General features: G+C 54.8%; 1 protein-coding gene across 2 annotated transcripts in view; it reads left to right on the top strand.

Annotated features, from left to right (window-relative positions):
• Positions 1 to 21875, top strand: part of CASZ1 (castor zinc finger 1) — a 159666-nt gene that overhangs the window by 34642 nt on the left and 103149 nt on the right. For both annotated transcript variants that reach the window (XM_055384224.2, XM_063702933.1), the window contains exon 2: positions 1114 to 1270. The gene's annotated coding sequence lies outside the window, so the exon portion shown is untranslated. The remainder of the gene's footprint in view (positions 1 to 1113; positions 1271 to 21875) is intronic.

The raw sequence follows: 21875 nt of genomic DNA on the forward strand, positions 1-21875 counted from the left end.
AACGCAGAGCTGCTGTGGCTGCTGCAATCTTCCCGCAAAGGGGGAAGGAAAGGGCCGGGATTTCAGTGGCAATCTTCCTGATGCCAGCTCCGCAGGCAGGGTGGGCAGGAGAGCTAACTGAGCACCCCCTCTGGGTTCTCAGCACCCCATTCTCACACCCACGAGGCCGGGCTTCCAGGGCTGGGAGGTCGTACGCCGAGATCGGGTTGTGTGTTTGTGTTTGCACGCACACGAGCTCCTTTTTTCTAAAAATGCTGAAAATATTTACAGGTTTGAAGTTGAAACGCAAACAGGAAAAGCCCTTTAAAAAGTGAGTGTAGTGGATATTCAAAACAGGAATCACCATGGAAACACCACAATATTTGTTTAAATTGACACAAAGGTTGCCGGTAGCAGGGCACCAACTTTCTTTGGCTACTTTTTTTTGTCCCAACACCTATCGCAACTGAATCTCAGCAGCCCCCTTTCAGGGCAAGGGCCCACACCCTCTTTTCTTTTTATGAAATTGAGTCCTACAGTACCAGAATGGAAGTGGGGAAGGAAAGCCAGAAGAAATTAAATTCACTATCCTGGGTCACTGCAGAGACACCTGTTGATTCCTTTTATAGAGGCTCCCAGAAGGCCACCCAGGGGTCAGGGGAGCAGGTGGGAGCTGGCACAGGGAAAGTCTGGAGGGAGCAGGCGTTGGGGAGCCCAGGGTTGGTTTGGTTGCATGGGTTTGATCTGTTTCCAGTATTGGCTTGATCCATTTTCAGGCCTGACCTTTCACCCTGGGTGCCCAGCCTTGGGTGTGATCCTTCTGTGTTACCTGGGGAGGCACCTGATTGGCCTAGTATTGTTTCTACCTGTTTGCTTCTTTTATTAGGTACAACAACTGCGTAGCCATTGGCTAATAATTGTGCGAAGGGTGCGTTGGTTGCAGAGTCAGGCATGGTATGCGCCGTGGCAATGCCATCTGCTGATTGGCTGGCAGGAACGAGAATCTCTTACCTGGCTGGCTGGTTGTCACACAAGGTGTGGGAACCTTACCCTCCCTTGTCCTCCAGTGTGGGATGGGTTTGTGGGTGTCGGTTGTAGCCTCATCTTTTCTGTTTTCCTGTCTCATTTTGGCAGGCAAACAGACCTTGCTGACTGAAGGCAAAGACTCCTCCATCCCACCTGCCCTCCCAGCTGCCACGGCCATCGACCCCTCCTTTACAAGGGGCTCCTGCAACTCCCCAGCAGCACGTGTTGGAATGGACTTCGGACCCTGGCCTCTTGGGATGCAAAGGTAGATGCTTCCGGTTCCCAAGATGCCACTAGGAAGTGTGGGGTGGCCAGTTTGGGGGTTGCTCCTTAGGGTACGGACTATGTAGGGCCTAGACTCACCTTTCCCAGTGGGTTCTGATCCTGAGGGTGGTAGCTTAAGCACCATCAGTGAAAATGAAAATAGTGTTGGATGGAGAAGAAAGCTCCGGCCTGGGAGCAGGGCACCTGCATTTGGGCCTTGGCCTTGTCACCGACTCACTACTTACTCTCTGGATCTCGGTTTCCCCACCCGTGAAATGAAGAGGTTAGCATAACTGGCCTTTTAAGGATCTTCCCAGTGTTTCTATGGTATGACATTGAACAATGCAGCCCAGGCTTTGTGGGCAAGGACCATTCTCCGTCAGATGCCACTCCCAGATCTAAGCATTAGGTTGGAACTTCATCTTAGAAGGGCTGGACAGTAGTTCCAGCCTTTCTCCATCTCCAGAGGCTGCTCTGCTGTAAGCTCATGTGTGGTAGGAGCTGGCCTGGGGATGATTTATCAGGCTCTCTTCAGTGGTCCTCCGGCCCAAATAGGACCCTTCACAGAGGAGAAGCTGTAGGTGCCTTTTGACCCAGGCTTGGAAATAGCCCTTTGCGTAAGGCAGGTCACTCATGCCAGGGAGGGGTAGTCTGTGGAGCTGGTACTGTCAGATATTTACCTGCAGGTATCAAACGTGGCAGTTCTTGGGGTGAGGGGTTGACACACATTGGGTGACTCATTGCATGCTGGTCATTATTCAGTACTTTCTTGAGATCCCAAGGAAACCAGTCCAGAGGGATTGGGTGTTTGCGAAGTTCACGGGCAAGGTCTAGGGGTGGAAGCAGAGGCTGAGGGCCTAGAGGATGTCTGGGGAGGGCAGGGCTGGGGGCTGCTCTTCCTATGTGTGCCAGCCTGGAGCCGGTGTCCCTGGCTCACCTGCCTGCGCTCTTCCTCCCCATGGTCACTCTGGGCAGGTGTGTCCTGCCCCTCCCTCTGGGGCTGGGCTCAGCAGCCCTGGACTTCGAACTTGCAGGGAGGAAGCGCTTGCAGAGACGGGAGCCTTGGTGCACACTGGGGTTTGGTAGGCCCCCGAAGCTGCAGACCTTCCTGAATCCAGACCATGCCTCCTCAGGGAACTAGCTCTGGATACAGCCCAGAGATTTGCAAATCAGATGCAAATGTGGCCTTTGGTCGCTGTGGCGGGGCAACTGTGTGGCTGCGACTCTTCTTCCTGGTGTGCAGAAGGTGATCATGCTCCTGAAGTTGGTCTGTCATACTTAGGATGTGCTGCCATTGTCCCCTGGATAGCACCGGGGCTGTTTAGACTGTCACCTGGAAAAGGCCGTGGGGGTAGTTTCGTGGCGCTGAAGTCTTCTGGGCTTGGCGTTAGCACCTGCACCTCTGCCACCTTCCCGGGCTGTTCTTAACAGACTCTGCTTCCTCTGATGATCATGAATCCTGGGATGCAGGCTCAAATATATGCAAGCCTCAGGGTGGTCTTGCCCAGCCCTGCCCTGTGCCCTGCCCATGAAGAGGCTGTGAGTGCCTGCAGAGCCCCCTCCCCTCTGAGAGGGTAATGTTTGCCTGCTCTGTTCTCAGTGACGGGTTTTTTGTTTTCTTCTTTGCCTGGGCAAAACATGCCTATTCGTTTTTCCCTTTCTGAAGTTTCCATTCGCTGTTGACTCCCAGGGGTCATGCAAGCGGGGATTTGTACCTGGCGTGGGGTATGGGATCCACAGGTCCGGTGGGACACCTGCATCCTAGCATCGGCTGTCTTGGACTTGATAATGAAGCTTGGGAACTCCACGGGCTCCGAGTGAGAATATCATGGCCAAGTCCCTCCTCACTTAGCCCTTTCCAGTGACCAGGCTGGACTGCAGGCGGGGGTCCTCTGTGGCAGGGGTGACCCATGGTCTCAGAGCTGTCCTGCCTCACCAATGTGGACCAGGGGGCAAGCCTGTGCGTAGGTCTGGTCTGCAGGCCTGACCCTGTCTGGCTCAGATTCCCCCCACCTCTGGCTCCTCTGCAGAAGAGCTGGTTGAATTTATCCAGCAGTACAGAGGGTCTGGGGCCAGGCGCGGTGGCTCAAGCCTGTAATCCCAGCACTTTGGGAGGCTGAGGCAGGCAGATCACTTGAGGTCAGGAGTTTAAGACTAGCCTGGCCAACATGGCAAAACCCCATCTCTACTAAAAATACAAAAATTAGCCGTGTATGGTGGTGCATGCCTGTAATCCCAGCTACTTGGGAGGCTAAGGCAGGAGAATCACTTGAACCTGGGAGGCGGAGGTTGCAGTGAGCCAAGATCGCGCCACTGCACTCCAGTCTGGGCGACAGAACAAGACTCTGTCTCAAAAAAAAAAAAAAAAAAAAGAGAGAGAGAGAGAGAGAGAAGAGGGTCTGGCGTCTGTCAGTCACTCACCAGCAAACGGAGTGGACAAGACCGCCCCTGTTCTCATGGAGTCTGGTAGGCGAGGCAGCGTGAAACAAACCCACAAAAACAAAAAAGGAAGACGCCAGCAGAGAATGGAAGTAGGAGGTGGGGTGGTGGGAAGTGACTGCTTGGCACTCCTGGCAGGCTGCTCAGAGGAGGTTTCTCAAGGACGTGGTGACATTTAGCTGAGATTGAAGGACAGGAAGTGGACAGATCAGTGAAGAGCAGGCTGGAGAATATTCTAGAAAGAAAGAACAGCTAGCCTAACGGCCCTAAGGTAGGATGCCCTCAGTGCATCCAGTGACTGGAAAGAAAGGCAGAGTGGCCAGGACGTGGATGGGGACGTGGATGGGGACGTGGATGAGGTGGGTGTCAGGAGGTGCAGGGCTTTGTGTGCCTGGGGAGAAGTTGGGATTTTATGCTTAGGTGATAGGAAGCCACTGGAGGGTTTTGAGCCAGAGGTAAAGTGATGTGATGGTTTTTTGTTTTTTGTTTTTTGTTTGAGATGGAGTCTCACTCTGTCACCCAGGCTGGAGTGCAGCAGTGCAATCTTGGCTTGCTGCAACCTCCGCCTCCTGGGTTCAAGTGATTCTCCTGCCTCAGCCTCCTGAGTAGCTGGGATTATAGGCAAGCGCCACCACACCTGGCTAATTTTTGTGTTTTTAGTAGAGACGGGGTTTCACCATGTTGGCCAGGCTGGTCTCAAACTCCTAACCTCAAGTGATCCACCCACCTCAGCCCCCCAAGGTGCTGGGATTACAGGCATGAGCCACTGCACCCAGCCAGTGTTTGTTTTAAAAAGGTAGTTGGGGCTGCCAAGGGAAGAAATTGGGAGGCCAGAGGGGCAGCTGCTGCAGCCGATGGTGTGAGAGGATGGTGGCTGGGTGAGGAGGAGGTGGACAGGCGGGGAAGGGGTCAGAGTCTGTATGTGTATAGAGGAAGAGTTAGCAGGACTCAATGATGGATTCAATGGGGCAAGGAAAAGAGAGGTCCCCAGGATGACTCCAGCATTCTGTGCCCCCGGATTTGTGGCTCTGTGTCTTCTCCTCTCTCTCCTGCCCCCTGAACACAGCAGTACCAAGAAAGACCCATGGCTTTGAGAGGGTTAACGTCTCATGCATTAGGGGAGAAGTGCCATCTTGGAACCACGCTGGGTGCTGAGAAAGGCTCGTTTGAGTGGGTCGGGCTCCTTGTGGAGGGAACTGCTTCTCTCCGACACCGTCTTCAGGAGTGAGCCTGGGAGCAGGCCAGGACACACACTATCCTTTCAGCCCTGGCTCTGCACTGAAGCCAGCTTTGTGTGTTTGCTCCCTGGGTTCTGTGCTGGGTCTGAGATTGGGTCTAAAAGTTGGCTGAGTTTCTCTTACTGTGGCTTTGAATGTGATCTGTGTGCTCAAGGGCTGAGCTTCTGCACACCTTTTTCCACGTGCCGGGTCATATAGAGCCGCGTTGATGAGCTGTGAGGGCTGGCAGATGGGTTTGTCTGAGGCCCCCATATTTCCATGGGGTCAGCTCCGCCTCCAGCCGCTGCTCATCTGCTCATCGGCAGGGATCCTAACAGTGTCGCCACACACAAAGGTGTGAATTGCCCCAGTACCCCGCTCGCCTGAAGGCCAGTCTCCCTTTTCCCAGTGCCTCTGACATGAGGCTCCACTCTCCTGGGTCCTGACACCATCTGTGAGGGCCAGGTTGGGGCAGGCAGTCCCAGCATCGATGCTGTGATAGCAGTGATCCCCAGTGCCCCTGGACAGGCCCCATGCCACCCTGGGCACTGCCCTGTAGCCCTGGAGCAAGCCAGAGGCCTGGTTGGCGAGCGTGAAGCTGTCACAGCCGGCTGCCGGGCTCGCGTGAGCACTTGCCCTTGCTGGCAACATATTCCCAGCCATATGGGCCAGCCCAGCCTTCCAGGAACACTCTGGAGACCTGACCTCCATGGGGGTGACAGGAAGGGAGGGCCGGTGATGTCTTGCGGGGGCGAGGGTGGGGGGTGCATCGGGGATGTCCCAAGTGGGAAGCAATGTGTGGCACAGCAGCCTGGCCCTGTAAGGAGGCTCTGGAGGCCTGACCTCCAGAGGCAGCGACGGGAGAGAGCAGAAGTGCAGGTTGGCAGCAGCTTGCGGGAGTGGTGGGGCTCTCCCAGGCCTACAGCTGGTGCCTCTGCCTGGCTCCGAGGGGCGTGTCAGCCAGTCTTCCTGGGCGTGTCTGCCGGGCCTCAGAACACTGGGCCGGCCCTGGGGGAGGGTGTGTCCGGGTGGGAGGCGTGTGCATCTGTGCACGCGTGGGAGGTTTTTCTGCTGTCTGCCTCTATGGTCTGCACTAGATCCGTGACCTTCACTCCTAACTGGACTGGACAGTTCTCATGCCATCCTCCAGGGCTTTGATCTGATGTGAAGCTGGCAGCTCCACGGCCTGCAGCTGGGGTGGGGGGTGCAGAGGGGTGGGAGCAGGAGGGTTCCCCACCTCCCACCGTGATGTGGTGCTCCAGAGGATGGGTGGACCCCAAGGTTGCCTTGGGCTGGGAAGAGATGTGGCTGGGAGTTGGTCTGGGAAGAGTTATTGATCTTCCTGATTTCTAATCTGGGCAAGTGTTCCACCTGGTGGTGCCGAACCCCACCCTGGGCCTCCTTCCTCCGTTCTCCCCACGCCCCCTGCCTTCGGAGCAGATGCAGGAAACCCCCGCATCTCGCCATGCACAGGCCCCAGGGAAGAGGGATTGGGAAGGGCTGGGGGCATCTGCCCTGTCTGGAGCTACTCGGGGGACTTCTCGGCGGGTGACGCAGTTGCTCCAAAGGATGGGACAACCCGTGGATTTGGGAGGGTTGACGCGGTGTGGTGGACGAGGAGAGAAGCGCCTCTGCCCTGCCTCTGTCCCTGAGTGCCCACAGTGAGAGAGGCTGGCATTGGAGAGGCGACGTCAGGTCTCACACATGGAGGAGTCCCGGAGTCCTGACTGCATCATCTCCTCGTGTAGACCTTCAAGCTCCTCCTCTCCGGTCTCCTGCCAGGTTCCCCCATGTGCTTTTGTTCTGGAATCTACCCAGGGATAAGCCTGGTCCAGGTGAAGGCCCTTAGGCCCAGAGCCACCCCCCTGAGGCATGAGGCGGCCAGTGATCCCCTTGCTGCCCACCTTCCGCGGGACCCCTGGATGCTGCCACGTTCCCACCCACACCACTGCCGCTTGCTCTCTGCCCTTCAGGCCTGGGGGTCGCTCCCCTTCCACTCACCACCCGAGTTTTCTCTCTGGTCCGGCTCCTTGGCTTTCCTCCGGAGCAGGGGCTTTTCTGAGCCTGGGCCTTGCTATGGTAGCTGGGTTGGGACCCCCGTGGCCAATGGGGTAAGAGGAGGAAAGGTGTAATTAAACACTAGTTTCTTCTCCAGAAATGCTAATCGGGAAAAGCAATTAAAAGCAACTTTTTTTTTCCCTTAGTAATCTATGTTAAGAGCTGGTAATGAAGTTTAGGGCCATTGTGACTCAATATTTCAGCTTCACCGACTCAAGTCAAAACAATCCGAGCCCAGGAGTTTGCCAGCAGCTGAGCTGGGCCCGGGCAGCAGCTGTGAGTCCCACCCCGTGCTGCTCTCCAGGCAGAGGATCGGTCCCAGCTGCGGGGAGGGGGTCTGCTGACACAGAGATGGGTCCCCTCGGGCACCCCTCCAAAGACCCTGGAAATGCATCCTAGTGAAAATGCTTAGGACAAGGGTGTGAGGAGCACCTGGTTTAGGGGGCAGGACTGAGGAAGCATGGGGTCCAGTAGGGTCAGGGGAGAGGAACTGGATGCTTGAGGAGTCCACTGGGTTGGGCCAGGGCTCAGCCTCAGGGGTTCAGAGCCGGAAGAGGTGGTGGTCCAAGTCCTGACCTGTCACCTCTGGCCATTCATTTTCCATTTCCATTCAGCGACACTGCGGGTAGTCATTGTAGGTGCTCGAAATGAAGAAGAGGCCAACGTCCTGCCCTCATGAGGTTTACATTCGGATGGAGGGAGCCAAATGATACAGGAGAAAAAGGAATAAAGGATGTGCTGGATGGTGATGCGTGGGAAGGAGAAAACAAGAGCCTCTTTGCAGACTAGAATAGGGAGTGAGAGGCAGGTGGATGGATGGTTTGTCATTTTAGATGTGGCTCCCAGGGAAGGGGTCACTGCGATGGTGACATTTGGGTGAAGACAGAAAGGAAGTGAGGGAGTGAGCCAACCTAATCAATATCTGTAGGAAGAGCATTCATAGCAGGTGTGAGATCCCAGAGGCGTGTTGGAGAAGCAAGGAGACCAGTGTGGCTAGAGCAGAGTGAGGGGCAGATGCCATCTGAGGTCGAGGGGGTCAGGGTGGGGGGCCCTCAGATCCCGTAGGCCTTGCAGGCCATTGTGAGAACTCTGGCTTTTACCCAGAGTGAAATAAGAAGCTTTTTGAAGAGTTCTGAGTGCCATGATCTGATTAGGAACAAGCTCTTTATTAAAAAACAAGACCCACCTGTCACCGACTCCGCCTCTCACAGGTCGCATATGTGCCCGGATTGCCCTTCTTGAATGCACTCTCTCGATGTTTCATCTGGGAGCGGGCAGAGAGGGCACAGAGGGGTCTGTCTGGAACTTGCCCTGCTCTAACCTGGGCCTCCTTTCCCCGGTCCTTCTGGGGAGCCGCTCAGAAACAGGGTCTTGTCACTTTAAGCAGCCCCCAACCCGCCTCCCTGGCCTGCTTTATCTGAAGTCCAAGCGCATGTTGTTCCAGGACCGATCCGCTTTAGCTAATTAATAATCTGACAGGAGCCACCCAGGGGATTAGCCGTTGAGCTGAGCTCCACCAAGCCCCAGCAAATGAGCCCTGTGCTCCTTGGGGACATGGAGGTGACTTTGCAGGGTGCAGTGAGAGGGGACCCCCGCAGGTGAGCTGTGGTATTGGACAGTGCAGCAGTGACGGGTGAGGGAGGAGGCTGGGCAGGGCAGAAAGCGATGAGAAGAGCCTCTTGAAAAGAATCTGCTGTCCTGAGACGGACGGGGACCTCCACTCCCCCTCACTGCCTCTTCTGTCCTGCTCACCCCCTAGGAACTGTACCCCCCTGCCGGGGGCTACCTGCTGAGTCATCAGGACGGGGCTGCCAGAGTTAGCAAATAAAAATACAGGATACCTAGTACATTTAAATTTCACACAAATAGCACGGACTTTTTAGTATAAGTATATTCCATGCAATGTTTGGGACATACTTATATGAAAATAGTATTCATTGTTTTTTGTTTTGTTTTGTTTTGTTTTGTTTTTTGAGATGGAGTTTTGGTCTTGCTGCCCAGGCTGGAGTGCAATGGCACAATCTCGGCTCGCTGCAACCTCCGCCTCTCGGGTTCAAGTGAGTCTCTTGCCTCAGCCTCCCCAGTAGCTGGGATTGCAGGTACCCGCCACCACACCCAGCTAATTTTTTGTATTTTTGGTAGAGTTGGGGTTTCACCATGTTGGCCAGGCTGGTCTCGAACTCCTGACCTCAGGTGATCCACCCACCTCGGCCTCCCAAAGTGCTGGAATTACAGGCGTGAGCCACGGCACCTGGCCATATTCATTGTTTATTAGAAATTCACATTTCACTGGGCATCCTGTATTTTCTCTGGCAGCCCTAAGCAGGGAGGGCTGGCAACGGGGGGGGCTCCCTCTCCAGGGCAGCTGGGACCTCCTTCCGGAAGAGCCAGCACTCCCTGGGGAGCTGCCTGGGGACTTTGCAAGCAAGGCAGGGTTGGGGTCACGATGACCTCCACTCCCACAGTACAGGGAGAGGAGGATGGAGGCAAACGTCAGCCACTTGCTGGAGTCTCCCACCTTGTATTTGGGCCCAGGTGGCCCTTGGGTGAATCGAGTCTAAGTCCCCACAGGGACACCTGTGGCCACCAAGCTGGAGAGCAATTCCCCAGGACCGCCTTCCCTGGTGAGGCTGCTATCTAGGAATAGTCTGGGGGCCTCTCCAGAGGAGGCCACCTGAAGTTTCTGGGGTAATTTGGAAGGATGGCCATCCGCTAAGGGCATCTGTTCTGAGCCCAGGGAGAGGTGGGCAGGGATGGCCCACTGTGTAGGAGGGGCTGGACCAGGCCAGGCACAAGGTCAGGGACGACAGCCTGCTATGCAGGGCCACCTCTGTGTTCCAGGACCTTTGGGCACTGAGCAAGAATCCCCGTCTGCTGCCCTCTCCATGCCCACCCCAACTGAGCAGCCCGTGCTAGCTCCTTGGGGAGGGTGTGCCCTGCAGGATGCTGGCCTGCCTGGGCTGTCACTGCGGGGCAGGGAGGGGAGGGCCAGTCTGGAGTGGAAAGCTTGATGGGGTCCTTACTGCTCCCTCTGGTGACCCCTCACATCCGAGATCTGTTCCTGTGGACAGAGAGCTTAGGGCTGCCAGCTGGTGGAGGTCCAGCCTCCTGCAGCCAAGGGGCTTGATGCCAGGCGGGCAGTGCCCCAAGGTGGGAGCTCTTTGCTCTGGCTCTGTTCTCTAGGAGTTAACAGCATCCTGTGCCCTGGGAGGCCTCCTCTGCCCTGGCCCCCTGGGCTGCCCTCCTCCCAGCCTTTCCCGGCACAGCCAGCCAGGGCGTCTTGTGGTGTGAGCAGAAGGGGGCCGGGGGTGCCGCACGAGTGGGAACCTCTTCCGCTTCCCGAGCTCTCAGCCTCTTCCCCAGCCTGCCCGGTGGTTTGGCCCCGTTTCTCGAGCCGGCTGCTGCCCGTGTTGCCTCTGACCAACATCATTAGCGTGGGTATTTATATTTCATTAACAACATTAAGCCCAAATGGCATTAAAAGCAAAGCTGGTGATAAATAGCTTATTAATAAACAGGGAGTGCTCCGTGCTGCCTGGCCTCTCCCAGCCCTGGTGTTAACCCTTGCTGCCCTAAATAAATATGCCTCACCCTAAAGATCATCCCCCTGAAGATGGGGCCAGAAGTCGGCTTCTGGCCCCTGTCGGCTTCTCTGCCCTCTGTCGGCTACTCTGAGTTCAGTGTGTCTTGGATTCTATGCCAGGCAGGTCTGGGTCACTTGAGCTCACAAAACCTGGCCAGACCCCCTCAGGGCCTCTAATCAGATCCTTGTCACTCTGTCCTCACTGGTTTTGATTCTGGGGATTAATAATTTAGGAAATGTGGCTTTTCTAGGTTGTAAGCTCAGATCTTTCCTATTCCCTTTTAGCCGCATCTGAAACAAGGTTTACAGACTCAAAGAGTCACAATAATAATAATAATAATAATTAATAATAATAATAGCAATGACAGTTACAATCGCAGCCAGCATGCACAGGGTGCTCACCATGTGCTCACTGGTGTCTTGGCGATCACTCCACATGCAGCAGCTCTCAAACCCTCCAGTGACCCCAGGAGCGTCCAGCTCAGCCTCCTTTTATTTTTTATTTTATTTATATTTATATATATATATATATTTTTTTTTTTTTTTTGAGACAGAGTCTTGCTCTGTCACCCAGGCTGGAGTGCAGTGGCACCATCTTGGCTCACTGCAACCTCTGCCTTCCGGGTTCAAGCTATTCTCCTGCTTCAGCCTCCTGAGTAGCTGAGATTACAGGTCGCGCCACCACGCCTAGCTAATTTTTGTATTTTTAGTAGAGATGGGGTTTCACCATGTTGGCCAGGCTGGTCTCCAACTCCTGACCGCATGTGATCCGCCTGCATCAGCCTCCCAAAGTGCTAGGATTACAGGCGTGAGCCACCTCGCCCGGCCTCAGCCTCCTTCTATAAGTGCGCAAACTGATGCCCAGAGAAGTGAAGCAGGGCTGGGCACGGTGGCTCACGCCTGTAATCCCAGCGTTTTGGAAGGCTGACGCGAGAATCGCTTGACACTAGGGGTTCAAGACTCCCATCTCTTAAAAAAAAATTAAAAAATAAAAATTAGCCAGGTGTGGTGGCGCACGCACCTGTAGTCCTACCTATTTGGGAGGGGAGGCTGAGGTGGGAGAATCACTGGAGCCCAGGAGGTTGAGGCTATAGTGAGCTGTGATCGCACCACTGCACCCCAGCCTTGGCAGCAGAGCAAGACCCTGTCTCTTAAAAAGTAGAAGAAGAAAAGAAAAGAAAATCAAAGCAAAGCAGCGTCACTAGCCAGGCCTCATGTCACACAACCCCCGGGCTGCTGTCATCGTGCAGTCGGCCCTGAAACAGAACTCATTGCAGAAGAGCCCATCCCTGGCTCCTGGGCCACACGTGTGCCAGGGTTTCTCAGAGCCGTGGCTCTGGCCTGACTCTCCCTGCCCCCGGGCCCCTGCCAGTTCGTCATGCAATGCCCCTGTCTAGGCAAGCTGCCTGCACACAGGCCGGCTGTCCAGAGGGCACAGTTATATACCTTGCAAGCCACCACTCCACCTAGGACCCAGAGGTGCCAACAGAGAGCCAGCAGGGGTGTCTGTGATGCTCCGGAAACCCGTGTGAGCCTCTGCTTCCAATTGGAGCAACTTCTACTCAGTGCCCTTCTGGGGAGCAGGGAGCAGCCAGGCCTTGGTTGTTGGGGGTTATAAGTCAGTATTAATATTTGTTAGATGTAGGGTCATCTTTTAACACTTCTAAGAAATAGGGGCACGCTCAGCCCTGGGTCCTCTCGCAACCCCAGCTCCCCAGCCGAATTGGCTGAAAGTAAGAAGAGAAACTGGAACCTTGTCTAGATTAAGAGGCCCCGCTTAGAACCTCCTGCTACAAGAGTCTCCGTATTCGCCTGGTCCATTCGGGGCTGTCTGGGCCACACCTGGCTGAAGGGGGAAATGGGGCTGTCTTGGAGTTTGCAGCAGAAAAGGAAAGATAGGCCGGGCGTGGTGGCTCACACCTGTAATCCCAGCACTTTGGGAGGCCGAGGCGGGTGGATCACAAGATCAGGAGATCGAGACCATCCTGGCCAACATGGTGAAACCCCATCTCTACTAAAAACACAAAAAATTAGCTGTGCATGGTGGCACACGCCTGTAGTCCTAGCTACTCAGGAGGCTGAGGCAGAAGAATTGCTTGAACCAGGGAAGTGGAGGCTGCAGTGAGCTGAGGTTGCACCACTGCACTCCAGCCTGGGCGACAGAGTGAGACTCTGTCTCAAAAAAAAAAAAAAAAAAAATAGGGGGGAAAGATGGAGGGAGGGTGGAATGTGAAGCCGCCATGTGGTTGCAAGGAGGGGACAGGGTGGAGGGCATGTCGTGGAGACCATCTGGCTGTGTCTATGAGCACTCAGGGAAGACGGAGAGCTCATTAATTAGCAGGGCTCCTGCTGTCTGTGCAGGGCCCCGGACTGCTTCTCCCAACCCATTCCCAAGCTGGGAAGGAAGCTGGGACACAGCAGCCGCAGGGCTCCTCATCAAAGAGGAATCCCACGTCTCATCCTGATGCCTGCAACCTGACCCCCAAAGACAGAAGCGAGTTGGGGGACCTGGCAGGGAGGCCTCACCAGACTGACGTGGCTATGTTAGGGCTGCCTCAGGAGGTCTGATTCGCATCTGCTGCTTCTGCCGAGAAGACCTCCATGCTTGCTCTGGCCACGTGGGCCTTGGCCATCATGGCAGGGCATGGTGGGTGGCTGGGAATTGGAGACACTGTGGAGTTTATGATTGTCACCTACATTACAGTTCAGGTGACTCTACAGGCATAAAACCAGTGGTCAGAGACCCCAGACCAGGAGCAAGCAGTGGTGAAGGGGCAACCAGGCCTGCCCCTGCCTGGAACTAGTGGTCAGGTCGGGGAGCTGACTGTGAGAAAGAGGTACCATGGAGAGAGATGGGCTCTGGAACCAGGCTGACCTGAGTTGCAGTTCAGACCCACTGTTTTATAGACGTGGCCATCACTCCGCAAGCTTAGCCTCATTGTACTCCTCTGTAAAATGGGCACAATAGCATCGTCTTTGCAGGGATGCGTTCTCTAAAATGCCTGTGACTGGACCTGGGACCTGGTAGGTACTGAGTGAGGGGTCACTGCTGCCTCTGTCACTGTTAGGCCCACTCCTAATTTGTCGTCGCTAACGTCTGTTTGAGAAACGGGAAAGGAAATGGGTGAAGAACACGGTATACCCACAGGGCTCGGCCTGCCGCCCCTGCCCAGAATAGGTGAAGAACATGGTATACACACAGGGCTCGGCCTGCCACCCCTGCCTAGGAGTAGCTGCTGCAGCAGTAAGGACAGGCCGGGCCTGGCAATCACCTTCTCCTCTGCCAGGCTTAGAGGGGAGTTGGATGCAGGGAGCCTTTGAAAGGCGAGAACATGGCCGGGTGCGGTGGCTCACACCTGTAGTCCCAGCACTTTGGGAGGCCGAGGGGCGGATCACGAGGTCAGGAGATCAAGACCATCCTGGCTAACACGGTGAAACCCCGTCTCCACTAAAAAATACAAAAAACTTAGCCAGGCATGGTGGCGGGCGCCTCTAGTCCCAGCTACTTAGGAGGCTGAGGCAGGAGAATGGTGTGAACCCAGGAGGCGGAGCTTGCAGTGAGCTGAGATCGCACCACTGCACTCCAGCCTGGGCGACAGAGCGAGACTCCATCTCAAAAAAAAAAAAAAAGTCAGGCAGGTGAGCACAGTGTACCGTGTACCCTCTCCCAGTGAGTGCTCATTCTGGAGGGGGAGCTAGGTGTGGTGAGACACCCCTAATTCCAGGCAGCTGCAGTGACCCACAAGAGAGCAGAGTGGGGGTCTTCAGTGTGGTCGACCCTGCAGCCTTCGATGTCAGCCTTTGATGTCACAAGGTGGGTTCTCTCCCGTTTCTTGCACGTGGGCTGGGCTTTGATTAGGGACCCTGAGCCCACCTCACCTTCTCCCCACTCTGCAAAGCCCGGGACAGGGACTGCACCTTCTGCTCACTCACTGGAGGTGTGCTGAGATATGTTCTACTCCAGGGTTCTTCCCTGACATCTGGGTGGAACGCCTTTCATCTGCCGCTGGGACCTGGCCACTGTTAGACCTTCAATGGCAGCCATTGCTTCCGCCACGGTTTGGCAGGTGCTAGACTTAGCACTTGGTAAGAATCCCTGCCCATGGGATTTGGTTTGTCTGCTGGGTTGCATCTATGAAAGATGAGCGTATTCAGACCCCTACCTCTCTCTGCAGACCCCACCTTCCCAAGGACGGCTTCCCCTTTGCTTCCCAGCCCCACCCTTAGTCTCAGGTGGCCTATGTCTCCAAGGGCCAGAGGCTCAGAGGGTATGGGGGTAGCTGGTGGAGTAGCCGGAGCCTCCTGGGGCAAAGGGTCTGTGTGTGCTTACCTTGCTTTAGGGGAATGGCACTGCCAACTGGGTGGCCATCACATGCCATTTGTCACTCTGTGGACTTCTGGGCGTCCACTCCTGGTTAGCGGGGGCTATGAGGGGAGAAGCCATGGGGTCATCCATCTTGCCCACATGACCTCAGAGCTACCCAACCCCACATGGGCCCTAGAGAAGGGGCAGGGTGTGGGAGCCTGGAAGACGGCTCCTGGGAGTGGGGAAGGTGACATGTGCATCCTTTGCTCCACGGCCCAGGAGCCAGGGCTTTTGGCTTGATGGGCAGACTTTCCAGTGGGTCAAAGGCCACTCCAGATCTGAGCTTTTTCTTTTCCGTGCTCTCTCACCTCCAGGGGTGGTAGAAAGAGCTCACCCTCCCCTCTGCCCTGTGGTGGCCCCAACATGAGGCCAGACATGGGCTGGGGTCTAGGACGGCTCTAGGAGAAGGTCCCGGGTCCAGGCTGGCCCTCGGTTGGGGTGCAAGGTGCTGTCTTGGTTCTGCGCCTGCCTCCAGCAGTAGACATTGCCAGCCTTTTTAGCAGACAACCCTGATGCCAGACCCAGGCAAGGGGGCCCTCATCTGAAGCCATGGGGCTGGGAAGGCAGAAGGGATCCCGCGCAGACTCCTTCCTCTGGGAGCTTCTCCTACTTTCATTTTCTTTTTGCCACTATTTTTTCCTGGGGTCTAATTAAAGACTTGGAGCCGTTTACAGCCTGTGGTTGGCTTTTTATTTGGATCTTTGGCAATTACCTCCTGCCCTAAAATAAGTTTCGATGGAACAGGGGTAGGATTTTTCTTTTTGGCCGAGTTCTCAGCTTTAATTTTGCCGTGCATGCGTGTGTGTGCGCGCACGTGTGAGTGATGGAGTGTAATGAGGCCCTTCCCTCCCCGCTCTTCCAAATCCTGCCTCCTTGTCACTCTCTTCATCTCAAGTGTCCTGTGGCCAAGACAGAGGCCTGGACAGCGGGAACAGTATGTCCTCAGCTTCGCCCTGCCTCGAGGCCACTCTATGATGACGACAGGCAGGTCATCTGTTGACTCTGTCCCAGTTTCTTCACCTGTGAATGGGGCCAGTGGGCCGGGCATGCCAGCGGCTTCCCTCTGCACTGCTTAGTGGCAGACCTCTCACCCAGCAGAGTAAGGCGATCCCCCAGGGCGGGAGGAAGCCAGCACCACGGCCACCAGGCCTCCTTTTCCCCTCTTGATCCACACCTTGTGTTTGAATAGGAGCTCATGATCATGTGCCCGAGGCTCTTCCCTGTTTTTGTCCCTCTCAATTCTCCCAGCTTCTGTGTGAGCAGGTGTGATCACTCCGTCTTCTAGACCTGTAGGGCCATAGGTGCCCTATGGCCAGAGATAATTAGTGGCTTTTCTGATATCTCTCGGCTTAGAGGGGACAGAGCATTGGGATTCAAACCCAGGTCGTCTGATCTTCCAAAATCCACACCCAGGACTGGCGACATCATTTGTGGGGCCCAGTGCACAATGAAAATGCAGGGCCTCTTGCTCTAAAATGATTCAGAATTTCACAACAGTGACAGCAGGACATTCAACCCAGCAGGTGCCCTTTGAGTATGAGACCCTGTGTGGCTGTATGGGTTGCACACCCAGGAAGCCGGCCCTGCCCACACCCCCTTGAGTCCCCTTTTTCTGTTTGCCTCTGTTTCAATCCACTTGGCGAAGGGCAAGGAAGGTCAAGAGGCCATCTGTGTTCCGTGTCCCTGGTACTGTGGCTCACTCTCGCAGTCGGGGAACACACTGGATTCTCCCAATTCTTGGCCTGTCCCATCTGACCTCTGTCTTATAGGCATGATGCAGGCTGCCTGTGGTTCCCTGAGTCTCTTAGGGGACTTCAGACCTAATTAAGGCCACCCGAGACTTCATGTGAGTCAGAGGTGAGGAAATCAAAATAAAAGGACAAAGAAAATTTGGTAAGAACTCTGTTTCCTTGGGGCAGAGGGTGAAGCTTTTGGGGATCGGTCCTCCCAGTCCCACTTAGGAGCCCTGTGGGATCTCTCTTTGTCAAGCAAAGCAAATGGTGACCTGCCAAAAATATCCAGGTCATACTGGGCTTTGATTGCTCTGCTGGGGCTAGAAGGTCAGGTGGCCTATTCCATAGGCTCATCTGGAAACTTCCTCGCCGGTTGTTGGGGACTTGGAGTGGCTGTGGAGTCTTAGGGGGTATTGGGTGGATTGACGGAGCACATGGCAGACATGCATCTGCGTGTACCGTGTACCGGGGTGCCCATGCGCTCTGGTGAGGTCACGGCTCTCCTGCGTGCCAGGCAGCTCTTTAAATAAGAGCTGTCAGGATGAATGGCTCTCGCTGGCTACCCAGACATACAGTCCTTGCCCGCCCATCTGGGACTGTGTTCCCCTGTCAGGACATGCCTGCTCGTGGTGCCCTGTCTCTCTTCTGCTAATGCCCCCCACGCCACCCCCAAGAAGTCTCGGTACCAAAGTTCCCGCCCCAGGACCCCACCCTTGGCTCTCTTTACCATGCCACCTGCTTCCTAGAAACTGAATTCTGGACTTTGGGCAAGTTTCAGGATTAAATGTGTCCTAAAAGACACAGCAGCTGTTTTTATGGGTGGGGAGGGAGCAACTTTATCTAAAATCAGGGGGCAGGGTCGGGGTGGGAGTACCCTAGGCGTAAGGGCTGAAGCAGTTTGAGTCTAAGGGGGAGAGAGTGCCCGAGTTTCCAAGGACTGATTAGGTGGTATGCCAAGTGTATTAAATTTTGCAGACATTTTAACAGCAATATGCTAGATAGCTGGGTGTCCCCTGAGGCGGCTGGATTTTTTATATCCTTCACAGAAGGTCAGAACCCTCTTCTGCCTGCCTCCCCCCGCCGCCCCATGCTCCCCGCTCCTCTCTCTCTCTCTCTCCCTCCCTCCCTCCCTTTCCTCAACAATTTCCCTTGCTTCTTGCTCTCTGCTCATTGGGTACCTAAAAGACATCTCCCATCCCGCCTGCCCTCCCGTCATGGGATCGGGGGTCTCCAAGGCTGGAGAGGGGCACAAACAGGGCACTGGATTTCTATTTTTTCTCCCTTTCCCTCTTCTCCTCCCCCCGCACCCCCCCCCCCCCCCATTTTGGAGACTGTCATAAGACCTACTCCCTCCCTCCTTATTTTTATAGAAAAAAAAAAAGGCAGGAAAAGAATCCATCTGGCATATGAATAATTGAAATGGCTCAACTCTGTTCCTGTTGCCGCTGTTTGTTCTCAGCTCCCCCGGCCCCCAGCCCATCCCCCTGAGTACAGGTCTCTACGTGGAGGATGCGGGGGTACACTTAGAAGGTTCTCGGTGGAGGCCCAGGGCTCTCCCAGGGCTCTCCTTCATTCTGAGCCCTTTCTCCCCATGAACCGACGGGTCTGAGTGGGGGCACTTGGAGATGTAGTCTCCTTCTCCCTGACCGTGGGGACAGCCAGCCTCAGGCTAGAGTCTCCCCAAATATCACTCACCCTTGAATGTCTCCCTTGGCCTCTTGGGCTTCAAGGGACAGCTAACTGGACTCTGATTTCGCCCAGAATCCCCTGGGATTCTCCGGTTTATGCCCCAGACTCCTCCTGTCCCCCAGCCTCTGCCCCTCTGTCCTGAGGGCTCTAGTGCCCTGCCTGAGCTTCAGGGACCATAGGGACTCCTATTTGGGGAAAACTGGCTTTGGGAATACTCCCCGAGCTCTCTTTCAGTACTGCTTTCAGGGGGCTGCTCCACCCCCAGGAACTGGCCCAGGCTTCTTGCTCAGAGGCTTTTTTTTTTTTCTTTTTTGTGAGATGGAGTCCTGCTCTGTCGCCCAGGCTGGAGTGCAGTGGCGTGATCTCGGCTCACTGCAACCTCTGCCTCCCGGGTTCAAGCGATTCTCCCATCTCAGCCTCCCGAGTAACTGGGATTACAGGCGTGTGCCACCATGCCTGGCTAATTTTTTGTATTTTTAGTAGAGACACGGTTCCACCATGTTGCCCAGGCTGGTCTTGAACTCCTGACCTCAAGTGATCCGCCTGCCTCAGCCTTCCAAAGTGCTGGGATTACAGGCATGAGCCACCGCACCCGGCCAGAGGCTTCTAACTCCTCACCAACCCATTCCCCTTCCTCTCCTTCCTTTCAATGCACTCAGATAAGGGCTTGACCCTGACTGGAGGATTTCAAGTTCTTCACTTCTAGATTCAGCCTTTTTATGGGGAGCCATGAAAGACAGGGATCTTAAACTTTGTTTTCTGCGACAAGTTGAGAGAAAGCACATGGGCAGGAGGTGAGGCCAGGCCAGGGACTGGGGAGAGAATGGACTCAGGCCTGGCTGGAATCTCTGCCTGTTCACTTTACACAGCCTGGACCAGCTACACACTAAGCCCCGTGTCCGAGCCGAGAATTCACTGTCTCTTTAAAACCATTTAGAGGAAAAACAAAAGAACTTTAGTGCATTAATTCTAGATGAAGATGGGTCTCCAGATGACAGCCTGATCCACATTATTCCCTGCAAGACAACTTCCCCTCTCCTCCGCCCCCTCCCACCTTCCTGCCCCTCTGCCCAGCTCTTTGTCCTCCTCCGTGGTTCTTGCTTTGTGAAAAGCGGACACCGGGGTGGCATGAAGCCTAATCGTGTGCTTGATGTTTGAGAAGTCAATGCTTCTGTCTGTTTGGGACATCACGTTCATGTCATGTGTGAGGTATTGACTTGCAGCCGTGGACCCTGTGGTTGCAAAGTGCTGGGAGCCAGTGTGTCTCGGAACCACCGAGCAGCCGTGGTGGGGTTGCGGCTGGGGGCACATGAGAAGCGGTGAGGGGTCCGTGTCTTGGCGCTTGCTGGGTTAGGCACATTAGGTCTTAGAATAGCACCAAAATGTTCTAGATCTCTCCTGGCTTTGGGGGAAAAAACACACAGATACGCACAAACTGCCCAGTAAGCAAAAAATAATTCAGATGAGATTCAAATCAGGTTTGTTAATATATAACTATATATATATATATATGTATGTATAAAAGTCGTTTGTAAAGACTCCTACACATGTTATAAAAGCTGCAAAATGTCTGGCATTCCAGGGCCTAGTAGGAATAATTAGATATTTATATCCAATAAAACTGGTTTGATGGGGAAATCGTTTCCCTCCGTGTGGATTCTCAGTTGAGGGCGAGTTTCGGTGTTTGGGTTTGTTTTTCTTCCCGATAATAAAACCAGGGGTTTGGCACCAACAAATGTATTTCCCGTAAATATCTAAATCTCTTTTTTCCACCGTGAGCTCTGCTAGACCAGCCTCATCACGCCAGCCCTGCCCATGCTCATCTTTACTGGAGAGCTGTGTGCACAGAGCACCCTCAGCCTGGGCCAGTGCTGGAGCTTGTGTGCACCTGTGTCTGCTCCCTGTGCCCTGCCGCCCCCACCCCCAGGACAACTGCTGGTGGCTCTTTTCCAGGCTTTGCTTTGCTGTTTTCCTCTTTGAACAAGTCCCTGCCCTCATGTTCTTTAAAGCCCAATCTAGAGCCAGGCGCAGTGGCTCACGCCTGTAATCCCAGCACTTTGGGAAGCTGAGGCGGGTGGATCGCCTGAGGTCAGGAGTTGGAGACCAGCCTGACCAACATGGTGAAACCCCGTCTCTACTAAAAATACAAAAATTAGTGGAGGTACATGCCTCTAATCCCAGCTTGGGAGGCTGAGGCAGGAGAATCACTTGAACCCAGGAAACGGAGGTTGCAATGAGCTGAGAATGTGCCATTGCTCTCCAGCCTAGGCAACAGAGTAAGACTCTGTCAAAAAAAAGAAAAATCTAAGTGTTTCTTAGACTTTTTTTCTTTTTTTTTTTTTTTTTGTCCAGACAGGGTCTCACCCTGTCGCCCAGGCTGGAGTGCAGTGAAGCGATCATAGCTCACTGCAGCCTCCACCTCCTGGGCTCAAGTAATCCTCCCACTTTAGCCTCCCAAGGAGCCAGAACTACAGGTGTGTGCCACCGCAACCAGCTAATTTAAAAAAAAATTTTTTTGTGGAGACACAGGGTCTCACTGTATTGCCCAGGCTGGTCTTGAACTCCTGGCCTCAAGCAATCCACCCGCCTTGGCATCCCAAAGTGCGGGGATTACAGGCATGAGCGATTGTGCCCTGAAATTTTTCTGATTTTACTAAGCACTTCCTACCCGCAATTTGCAGTTTCTCTTCCTCCACCTCCTGCTTCTAGACCCTTCTCTCCCACCTCTTCTGAGCTCTGCTTGGCCTCCCAGCCCGTTGCCTTCAGGGCCTCCACCATGGTGTGGCTGCCCTGGGGAGACACTGCCTCAAAGCCCTGGCTTGGGGGGGACCCTCAGCCCCATCTTCATTTCTCTCCCATCTGTTACACAGGCATAAGCCAGAAGGAGCCATAGATCCCCAGGACCTCACTCTCCCATATTACAGATGTGGAGCTGAAGCCCGGGCTGGGGCGCATGGGTTAGTGGGAGGGGCTGTGCTGGCTTCAGGTTCCTCACTGGAATGGGGCAGAGCTGGGGCCTGAAGTGCTGCCCTTGACTTCCAGCAGGTTCTGGGAATGGGGAAGATACACAGGCCTTGCCTCGACACTGAGCCACTGTGAGACATTGGGCAAGTGGCCTTGCCTCTCTGAGCCTCGCTCTTCCAATTTGTGACATAGAATCGGTAACTCGTATCCTATGGGGTTGCAGAGAGGAATGAGTGAACTAAAACCTAACAGGCACCTGGGCTGGTGCTGGCCAGGGGGGCAGCTTCCCTATGGGGTGGTGGCAATTGGCATTCACCCTAGCTGCAAATGAGGACAGGCTGTGACACCGGGCCACTGGAATGAGACCTTGTCCGTGGGCTCCACCTGTGTGGTGGGTTGGCTGTGGTCCCTTTCTCCCTGAATGACTGAGTTTCGCCCTTTCAGGAGGGACTCGTCTGGGATCCCAGCACCTTGCGGCTTCCCAGGTCTCAGCCTCAACTCATTTCAGCGGGGAAGGAAGAGCCAGGACCAGTGAGGGAGGTGGCAAAAGGCATGTG

The sequence above is a fragment of the Gorilla gorilla genome, chromosome 1 (assembly GCF_029281585.2).
Source record: "Gorilla gorilla gorilla isolate KB3781 chromosome 1, NHGRI_mGorGor1-v2.1_pri, whole genome shotgun sequence".
Classification (NCBI taxonomy): Eukaryota; Metazoa; Chordata; class Mammalia; order Primates; family Hominidae; genus Gorilla; species Gorilla gorilla.